Source organism: Saccopteryx leptura, chromosome 10, assembly GCF_036850995.1.
Source record: "Saccopteryx leptura isolate mSacLep1 chromosome 10, mSacLep1_pri_phased_curated, whole genome shotgun sequence".
Taxonomy (NCBI): domain Eukaryota; kingdom Metazoa; phylum Chordata; class Mammalia; order Chiroptera; family Emballonuridae; genus Saccopteryx; species Saccopteryx leptura.
The window spans coordinates 74,481,057-74,491,706 of NC_089512.1; positions in this window are offsets into that span (position 1 = coordinate 74,481,057).

Genomic DNA, 10,650 nt, shown 5'->3' on the forward strand with positions numbered 1-10,650 from the left:
CGGGTGTTCCGGCTGATGCTTAGAGGAGCGAGGATGCCCCCGAAGACGGGTGTTCCGGCTGATGCTTAGAGGCGTCAGTCAGTGGGGGCAGAGAGCTCAAGGCAGGAGCAGCTGTGTCAAGGTGGGAGAGAGTCTGGTACATTCAAGGAATGGAAATCATGACAGCCTAGGTGGAGTGGTAAATAAGAGTGAGAGGGTAGAGAAGGAAAGCTGGGGTGAGGAGCGGTGTGTGGTGCCAAGTCACACGGGCATTTTAGGCCTTAGGAAAGCATTGGTCTTATCCTAAGGACAATGGGAGCCATTAAAATTGTTTAAATTGTGGAGGATAGTATAGTCAATTGAAAAACAATGGTTGTTTTGAGAATAAATTGTAGGGGCAATAGTAGAAGCAGGAAAACAAGTCAGTGAATATGAAAGAGAATGCTAATTGCCAACTTAATAACCATTTTTCCTTCTACTACAGATCCTTGATTTTATCCTTTTCAGTGATGTGATTATATATCTCCCTAACCTAAACAGGGATCCCCTGCAGCTAGATTTGGACAATGAGATGTAACTAAAGTAAGTGAAGACTTCTGAAAGTCCTTTGAGAGGGACCGATTCATCTGGTAGCAGGCCATTCTGCACTTCACCTCCTTCCCCCATCCTGCTGTCTGGAGTACAGAAGTGATGGCTGGGGCTTCAGCCACTATATTGGGCCGTGCAGTAATCAGGCTTAGACCAAGGTCATGGCATAAAGAATGCAGTGCTGGGGGAGTGGGAAGAGAAGGGTTTGTCTAGGAGGCTGCCCACTAGAGTTGATGTTATATAGCATTCTGAAGGGCCAGGATGATTTGGTCAAATAAAGAGACATCAGAATAGCCATAAATGACATTTCTTATGGTTTTATATGTTTTCATGTGTTCTCATTTCAACATATATGAAGAAGAAGGCCAGGGAATGAAAATGGCAGCTCACAGTGAACTCTATCTAGTCTTGTGATATATTCTACTTGGACAACACTTGATTTCAAAAAATTTTAAATTCCTTGTCAAGGTTTTAAAAATTAGGAGAGTTCACATAAAAATCTGGATTAGAGGGGATTCTCTTGAAGATCTAACAAGATCGGGGCCCTGTTTCTGCAAGGCAAGATAGCTGAGTCCAAGTGGTAACTATGTCCTTTGCTTCCTCCCCACTTGGCTCACTCACTGCTGATTCCCCCACCTGGCCCCGGTGCGCACTGGAGTTTGCAGCCCCTGGGCGCTTGAGATACACCTGCCACCATGACCATGGGGAGGTTCCCCTTACTGAGGCTCCCTGCACTAGGAAGATAAAATGTAGATAAATTAGGATTGCCACCCTGTTGAGTTCAGGCTTCGATTGGTGGGAGATGAGACCAGGAAGGTACACAAAAACCAGACTGGGGAGGCTGTCTAGGCTAAGCTATGAGGTTTAAACATTTTCTGGAAATACTGTGGGGAACTCTGGAGCATTTTGACTTGAGAGCCCCTCAGTCAGGTGTGACTTCAGATGTCCATGTTCAAAGGTGGAGAAGAATGAACTGGAGGGGACTGTACTCCCATTGTAAGTGAATATAATCAGTATTTTGTATATAGTTTATAAGTTTGTAGATGTTTTATGTGACTTTCATAATGCTTCAAGAGTCAGGCATTGTATATATTTACTTTAAATATCAGAGAACTAAGGCTTAGGGAGGAAATAAGATTTGTTCAGTGTCACATAATTAACCGAGACTTTTAAGACCAAAGCCCAGGTGATATTTTTTCGCATGACTAAGTTTGTGAGACAAAAATAAATAAAAGACAAAAAAGAGGCCCTGGACAGTGGTTCAGTGGCTAGAGCGTGGGCCCAGGGTATGAGTGTCCTGGGTTAAATCCTGGTCAGGGCACACAGGAGAAGAGACCATCTGCTTCTCTCCCCATTTTTCCCCCTTCTCTCCCTCTTCCCTTCCCACAACCAGTGGCTTGGTTGGTTCGAGAATTGGCCCAACATGCTGAGGATAGCTCCCTCAGAGTGCCACAGCCTCAGGTGCTAAAAATAGCTCGGTACTCCTGCATGACCCAAGACGGGGTTGCCAGGGGGATCCCAGTCGAGGCACATGCGGGAGTCTGCCTCACTATCTCCCCTCCTCTCACCTAAAAAAAAAAAGAAAAAAAGAAAAATAAAGAAACTTTGATCTATTTCAGTAATGAGTTAGCAATCAAAAATAAATATGTATTTTAAAAATTGATATGATGAAATGAGCATATTTTCTCATCCCAAAACCTACTTTTTTCTTTCTTTCCATTTCATTAACTCTAAACGCTCTATCTCAGTCTCGGTACCTTTCATTTGTCTAATTTGATTGTCCATGTAAGTCAAGTTCTAAAGAGCCTCCTACCCACTCCCTCCTTTGCTTCCCCCTCTCTGCTTTTCTTTCCTTCTCTGTCATAGGCTTCTTCCAGTATCTAATTTCAGCAGCTTCTCGGGTGCTCACTGAGGCTACCAACCCGCCGTAGCTCCATGCCCCTGATCTTGTCTCATCCTCCTCCTCCACCTCCACAAGCCCACACACGGACCTAGGGAACTGAGTGTTGGGACACACCTCGAAAGGTTGCTCCAAAAGGAATCCAGGGCTGGCTGGCTGAGTCAGGTAGGAGGATCTGAAGCACCCAGACAGCCCGACCTTCAGGGAGAGACATTGCACAGCGGCCCGGGCATCCAGCTTGTAGGGTCTGTCCAGACCGCCAGCACGGAGGGAGTTTTCTCAACCATTCAACTAAGCCATCCATGACAAGGGCAGTGGGCATTCATGCTGGCCTTACCTAGTCTTCTCCTCCTTTCTAGAAATGAAAAGCTTGGCGTTCCCCATCCATGCACCCTCTACTCTGCTCCTCCAGGGAGTAAGAAATTGGCTCAGGAATCCACTCAGGACTCCCAGTGTCAGCCGGCCATCTGGCATGACTGCTGCCTCCGAATTATGTTCATGTCCATGGATCAGCAAGTGGGTTATCTCCAAGAATCATCTTCTCAGTGAGAGGAGAGAAGGCGGAGAAAACAACACATTCATTTGCTTGCCTGGAAAAGACCTCGGACATCAGCAGCTGCCCTTGCTGCTTAGTAATGCAAAGCCTACGGCAGGCCTATTGCTGGGAAGCAAAGGCCCTAAAGGGCAGCCAGGGTTGCCAGAATTGGCATTCTTGCTGTCTAGCACAGCCATTGAGCTGACAGGCCCCAGTTTAGGAAAAGTCAGGAATGGCTCACAGTGCCCCAAACGCCTCACTGACCCATCAACCACAGCAGGTATGATTAAGATACATGTCCTCCTATTTCTGGATGTCACCCACTTGTTGACAAGATAGTCCTGGAGTGAAAGCTAATGTTTAATAATTAGATTAAGGAAAACATTGCAAGGGACGCAAGTCTGGGAGACACACAATGTCTGCTGGCCTGCATAGTACCTCCAGTGGAGTTGATGCCATTGCGGATAGCTCATGAGTTTCTGTCCACAAACTCAAGAAATACAGCCTTTCTTTACTTTCCCTTAAATCAATGATTCTCAGTCAGGTGAAATGTTCTCCCCAGGGGACACTGGCAATGTCTGGAAATGCTTTTGATGGTAGAAACTAGGTACAATGAAGGGTGCTACCAATATCTAGTGAGTAGAAGTCAGAGGTTCTGCTAAACATCCCATATGCACAGGACAGTCCCCACAACGAAGAATCACTCAGCTCAGAAGATCAGTAGTGCCACGGTTCTGAAACTGCTAAATCAATACCATTTCTATTCTGAGCCTCCCGCTCTATAGCTTAGACGATTAAAATCAGTCGTTATTGGGGTCCTGACCCAGGGCTGTGCCATAGTTCTGGGTCTTGGGCTGAGCCAAGCTTGGGTAGGGGGTGCATTACCTGTAATGTGGAATATTTAGGGAGGTAGCCAAAGGTCCCTTCTGCTCACACTAGACTTTCAGCCCTTGTTCCTGAGCTCTTCTCTTCCCTGCCAGGTGTTAAATAAGATCCTGATGGCTCCAGAAGCCACCATGCTCTCTCCTCTTTTGCCCCCAGCTTGGGCCAATCTTTTGACCTAGTCTCTGTCCCCTGCTTTTCCTGACACTCTGTCTCTTCTTGAAAACCCCCTTTTCCTCTTAACACTGCAGAAATCTCCTAAATTCTACATGGGACAAGAAATCTCCCAGGCCCCTTCTAATTTCTTCTTTGGCATATACTTCCCTTAAGCTGCCTGCTAGAATGAAGAGGAGGGAAAGAATGGAACAGAGGAGAGAAAAAAAGCAAACCATAGGTTAATATCTCAAAATATCATCCAGCAGTCACAAAGAGAACAGTGAGGTTGAATTCAAGAGATTCTGCCACCCCTGACCTGGGACTGTACATCTTCTCGCCTTCTTCCCACAATACTGCCTTCGTGCTATGGGTTCATGCAAGTTATTAGATAAGCTGACCTCAATTATCATCATACTTGAATGAGAAAGATTTTAAGTTCTCAGCCCTGGAGAAAGTTTCTTATAAACATTTCCACATGGACATAGGAAAAAGTTTAATATTTGAACTCTTATTGACTAGACCTGGACTGGCTGTGCCAGTTACCCTAACAGTTTGTTTTAAACTCTTTCCGCAGGTGATTCGAAGGCATCTGTTAAAATACGCATACCATTGGACACAACTATCTTTTTCCTGGGATTTTGTCCTATGAAAATAAAAGGATTTTGATACATAAGCATTATTTATAAAGGCAAAAAGAATATAGGGGAAAAAACTAAAAGTCTATCAATACAGAAATGAATTGGAAAATGAAAGAATTGGGATGTGTGATGGTTAACTCTATGTGTCAATTTAGCAGGGCCACAGTACCAGTTATTCAGTCAAACAGTCTTCTGGATGATGCTGTAAAGATGTTTTTTGAATGAGGTTGACATTTAAATAAATGGACTTTGAGTAAAGCAGATTACCCTCCACAATGTGGGTGGGCCTCAACTAATCAGTTAAAGACCTTATTGCTCATAGCAAGAAGAATTCTGCCAGTAGATATCCCTTGAATTCAGACTGCAACTCTTCCCTGGGTTTCCAGACTGCTAGTTATCCTACTCTGCAGATTTTAAATTTAACAAGACTATACAATTGCACAAGCTAATTACTTGAAATTGATCACTCTATCTATCTACCTACCTACCTACCTAGTTGATTTTGTTTCTCTGGATAATCCTGACTATCATGGAATGTTATACACCTATAGTTATGTCTAACCTCTAAATCTGGAAAGATTTCCATGATGCATTAAGTGAAAAAAGCAATATATGGAGATACATGTTGTAAAAGAAGCAATAGCCAAAAGTGTGCATGTGTATATCAACATATTATATATAAACAGAGGGATATGTGTGGAAGAAAACATAAGTCTTAACAGTGCTTATATGGAAGGGAAGCAGGGAGTTAAAATATAAAAAACCAGAGTGAAACAGAAAAATATTCATCAGATAATGTCAATAAAAATGATAGAATATTAAATTCTATCTGATATTATTAAAAGTAAGAAAATACTAAATATCCCCATAAGCAGAGATTAGAAGTTAACATGCAAAATTGAAAAAATAATTCGTATATTCTTGGGTTGGGACTCAGGGCCACTGTTTTGCTTGAATTTCTGATACTTTAGTATTATAATGATTAAGAAAAGCAAACAGATTCTTGGGTCCGAGTCCCGATACTTTTGATCTGGCAAGGCAGGGAGAAGACGGGGGATGTGAGCATCAGTACTTTGTTAATAAAGGCCCCACACTTGGTGGGGGTGGGCGTGGGGAACTACAGTGTGGATGATAGAACACTCCCACGAGAGCTCGTTATAACATGCAGAGAAGCAGAGAGCATCTCCACAGATCACCTCCTGAGGACTCGGGGTGAGTGGGAAGGGGGCCCCCAGTGCTTCTGCTCCTGTGTCTTCTGGGGGTGGCCCGCTGAGAGTCCTGAATCTTTGGTGAACTTCCCTCTCATTCCATACCTAATCCAGGGCTCAAAGCCCAGCCCCAATATCACACACTGTTTGAAGTCAGATCTGATGCCAAGTCAACTCCCCAGGACTGGGAGAAAAATCTTTAAACTTAAGCTTTTCTTAACACCCCAAACCAAGACTTGTCACCCTCCTCCCCCTGGCTTCCTCCTCAGGCATGCCTCAGCTCCTGGAAGAGAAGCCGACACAGGCACACATGCCCATGTGTTTACAGCCCCACAGCCCACAGCCCTAGAGTGGGCTCGACCAACCACGGCCACCAGGCTCTGAGAACCAGAGCACATGACATACGTAATTTGTGAGAAGGAGCAAAATGACACCCTTGTTTTGACTCTCCCTTTCTCTTTCTCTTACTTCCTCTGTGATTTTTCCTTTGCTTTCTTCCTTCTTTTCTACCTTTTTCTGAAGCCCAAATACAACTGGAACAGTGTACACTGTTGGCCAGAGTTGGGACTACATCATTTCAGGTTATTACTTTCCCACTCCAGGCCTTCATTAAAGTCCTCGAGACTCTAAAAGCCACTAACATCACACTCATCGACACTCCCAACACCCATACACAAGACTGCTACTAATGCAATAAATTATTGTTTTACGTTTGGACACATCTGATTGTCCCCTAAAAACAGTGAAGAAGGGCTCTCCTTTGAACAGGAGGGAAATCCCAGGGCCTCAGTTGGCTCCACAGCTGAGCATGGGCCTAACCCTTCTCCTGTGCCCCACTGGGCAGGTGTGATGAGCTGGGACCACCCAGCGCAGGGAGGAGGCCTAGGGAGAGGGAGGGCTGCAGGTGCAGGCCATCCCCAGCGCTCATAGGCCAGTCCCATCCAATCAGCTGCCACCTCTGCTCTTTCAAGTGACATCTTCCTTCTCAGAAATGCAGATATGTATATCGCACTGGGTAGTGACTCTGTGACCATCACCTCATTGCTTCCCTCTAGCTCCCGCCAAGGTGGGTGCAGAGCTGTTGTTGATACCATCCCATCTACAAATGGGGAAACGAGGCCAGAAAGCTGGTCAGGTGGCCTCCCAGAGCCAGCTCATTCAGAAGAAAAAAATAGTACTTGAACCCAAGTCTGACTCCAAATATTTTTTCCCCATACCCACCATAGTGCCATCTCACCTTACTTAAATTGTTTGTTAAAGAACATCCTTTTCTTCATTTCTTAAATGTCCAGGCTTTAATCTTTGAGGATTGCATGAGAAATCATTCTTTTATGATTGACACGGCGCTTGACGCAGGCTGTTTTACTTTGTGTTTGCTTTCAGCGTTAGCGGTTTTGCATCTGTCTCTGTCAGTCACTCCGCGCGCGGGTTTATACTCTGTGCATCACAGATTATTTAGGGCAGAGAGTTTTACAGACGGGTTGGGGACAATGTAAACTGAAATTGGCGGGGTGTATTTTTTCCAAGTGGAAATTATTGTGCTGTTGATGGGATGGTTTGTCTTCCTCATTCTGAGGACGCGGGAACAATGGGTCTGAAAGTGCTCGAGCTGGTGGAACGGGCACCGCCCCCTCTGCAAGTGAAAGGGAGTGGTGTGTGGCAGTTCATGATAGGATTGTTATTTCCCAATTAAGGAGAACTTTCCTGGTCTAGAAAAAATACAGAGCGTGGACGACAGCCAGGCCCACATGAGCAGGAAGATATCCTCGCTGCTAGCAGAACACTCTGGGACCTGGGTTTTGGTTTCTGAAAAAAAATGAGCAGGTCCGCGTTTTATTAATGGGAAGCCCAATATGTCTTCCAAAGTGTTCCCCAGGTATCAATATCTTGCAAGAAGCAGAAAATACTCATTAGCCAACAAGAATGGAGAAAAAAAGGGAGCTTCAAGTGAGTTATTTGCTTTGACGATTTTGATAATCTGCAGTATTTTGTCTGATTAAAAGCCAACGAATTATTATATCAGATTGATCCCTCAGGGTAGAAACAAAGAAGGCAAAAATTCCTTAGTGAGCTGCAAGGACAGCTGACCTCACGACCAGCAATCTGTCTGATGACCAAATTTCTTCTGCTCAGTGCAAAGTACACTTGATCCTGACCTTTAGTTTGGCCTGCAGTTGAGGTCCATGGAGGGTGGAACCTGTGATTTCAGGCTTTTATAGGGCTTTTGTCTCAGCTGCCGTGATTAGCCCTTCTTGTGACACTGAACTTCAATAGTGTGCTTCCTTTTCTGCCTCCTAAAATTCGAAGACCTTGATTTCATGCCTTGTCTTTTTAAATGCTAACTTCAAAAATAAAACTGAAGGGAGAATTGAGTGCTGCCATGTGCAAGTGAACTGGACCCAGGGCTGCAGGCCATTCTAAGGGTGAAATCTTGTTGTCAAGGGAATGAACTATCCTTGTTTGAATAAGAAGTGAGTTGCCACCATATTGCATGAGAGAGTGAGAGAGAGAGCGCACCTTAGGATGACTGTTCCTTTGGACTCTTATCTTCCCTCCCATCAGTGGCATTAACTGCTTATTAAGTAAGCCAGACCCATTGCCAGCTCACTTTCAGCAGGGCTCTGAAAAAGACCCCAGCTTCAGTCCCATTGACTCGTCATAAGGCAGACAGGAAAATACCTCCTGCCATTTCCTCTTGATGAGCAGAGGAGAGCCCTCTGCACCCAATGGTCTCTGCCTGTGTGAACAATGGACTACCCTACAAAATAGGAACACAAAGGTTCTTGGAGTTATATCAATGCAGAACTGACTAAAATTTAAATACTAAGCAGTCAGCTTTGGTATAAAACAAATTAGCATGACTTTCTCACCAGTGAATTGCTCAGAGCTGTGGCATTATACACTGACAGGGAATGGGAACATTTAAAATGTGCCTATTTTTGTGTCAGCTGTGGTCTTTGTCCCCAATATAGGGCAAGTAAGAGGCAGCATCGTGTTTTACTTTATGGTTTGTGAAATGCTTTGATGTATATGAACTCATTGGATAATAGTGCCATGGGGTGGTATTCTTTTGCCCATTTTATAGATGAAGTTATTGAGCCTTACAAGAGAGTGATGTATTTATTTGCTCACTGATGCTCCAATAGAATGTGAAAAACTGGTGTTTGTGCTTCTTTCTCTTCTCAGACTGGTCACTCACCTTATTATTCATCCAAATTGCAGAAAGTTATTGCAGCTGTGTTAAAAAATGAGATGCCACCAAGGTGCACTAACTCGGGGATTTGCTACAATATTGAGCAGAGATGAAATCACAGGTGGGTGTATTTATGTATGTTTGGTGAACAGAAAGAGTCTAGAAGAATGTTCACATGAGTGATTACTTTTGTGGAAATGTGGAGTGGGAGTACCTTTGCTATTTATTTTCATATACTTACATATTTTCTGACTTTTTAATAACAAAGATATGATACAGTTTTAATCAATTTTCTTTTACTAAAGATAAATCATTAAGACATCTTCTCTACATGAAATCTCTTTCCCCCCTCTGTCTCCAATTCGGCAGACCTGCAATAAGCAACAAGAGTATAGTTACCTTCCTCCTTCCACATCAAAGTGAGTTTATGGTGGCACAGGTGGCCCTGACCAGCACCCTACTCACTACACCCACTTTTGTGAGAGACAGTGGGTGAATTTCAAACAAAGAAAAAACAAACACCAAACTCCTGTGTATGTGCAAGACCCGTCCCCTGGTCAGCCGCCTGGAGCCTCTCGCGCCTGGTGCAGAGAAGGCAGAATTAGCCCTGGCTCTAGGTGGTAAATCCAGAAATCAGGACGAGAAATGTCTTCCTTGCCTATGATCACATACACCACATGGCACAGCTGCATTGGTGCTTCCTCTATGCCATGACGCCCCTGGAAACCAGCTGAATAAAACTCAGTGAAATAGGAAATTCAGAACAGTTCTTGTTTGGTTCTATTTTTGCCTTTGTAAGACCTTTGATCTTTAGTCCTCTCGGCAATAACCTCTGTGATTCTAGCTTAGAGAAAAAGAGAGAATCCCCTGGGAGGAAAATGGGGGCCATAGTGTGATTTTTTTGTGTGTTGTTATGCAATATCAATCGTATGAACTAAATCAAACTTTTGGAAGCAGAGGCATTTGGAGTGAGACCTGATGATTGCTGCTTTCATAGCACCTCAGGCTGCTTCTTAGCCCCCAGATGTTCATTCATACATCTCGTCTGTGGCTACCCATTGTCTTTCCCTGGCTCAGCCCTTCTCTAAAAGCAGGAACACAAAGGCTCCTGCCTGGGATGAGCAGAGAGGCTGCAATTCAAGAGGTATCTTTGTTCCCAGATAATAAAATACTGTACTTCCCTCTCCACACCCAAGGATCACAATAAAAAATGTCAACTGGAAAAAGAAATCCACTTAATTTTTATTAAACTACCTGACTTTTCCAGAAGTCTTTAACCTCAATCTTGGTTAAATGGTAATTGGACGCTTAAGAAATGGCCCTGACTCAAGTGAATTATAGACTTGTTAAGGACCAGGGGGGGAAGAAAGCCTGGAAGGGAAGGTCACCAAATATCACCAGTAAGGGGGCTGGCTTACGAGTGATGCTTTTATTCTTGCTTTACACTTTCCTAGTATTTTCCACAACTTTTAACGATGAATGTGTACTCACTTTTTAGTCAGAATAAAATGTTATTTTTTCTTAATTCTGAAAAGCAGAATGCAAAAGTCTACTTGCAGTATTATCTATCC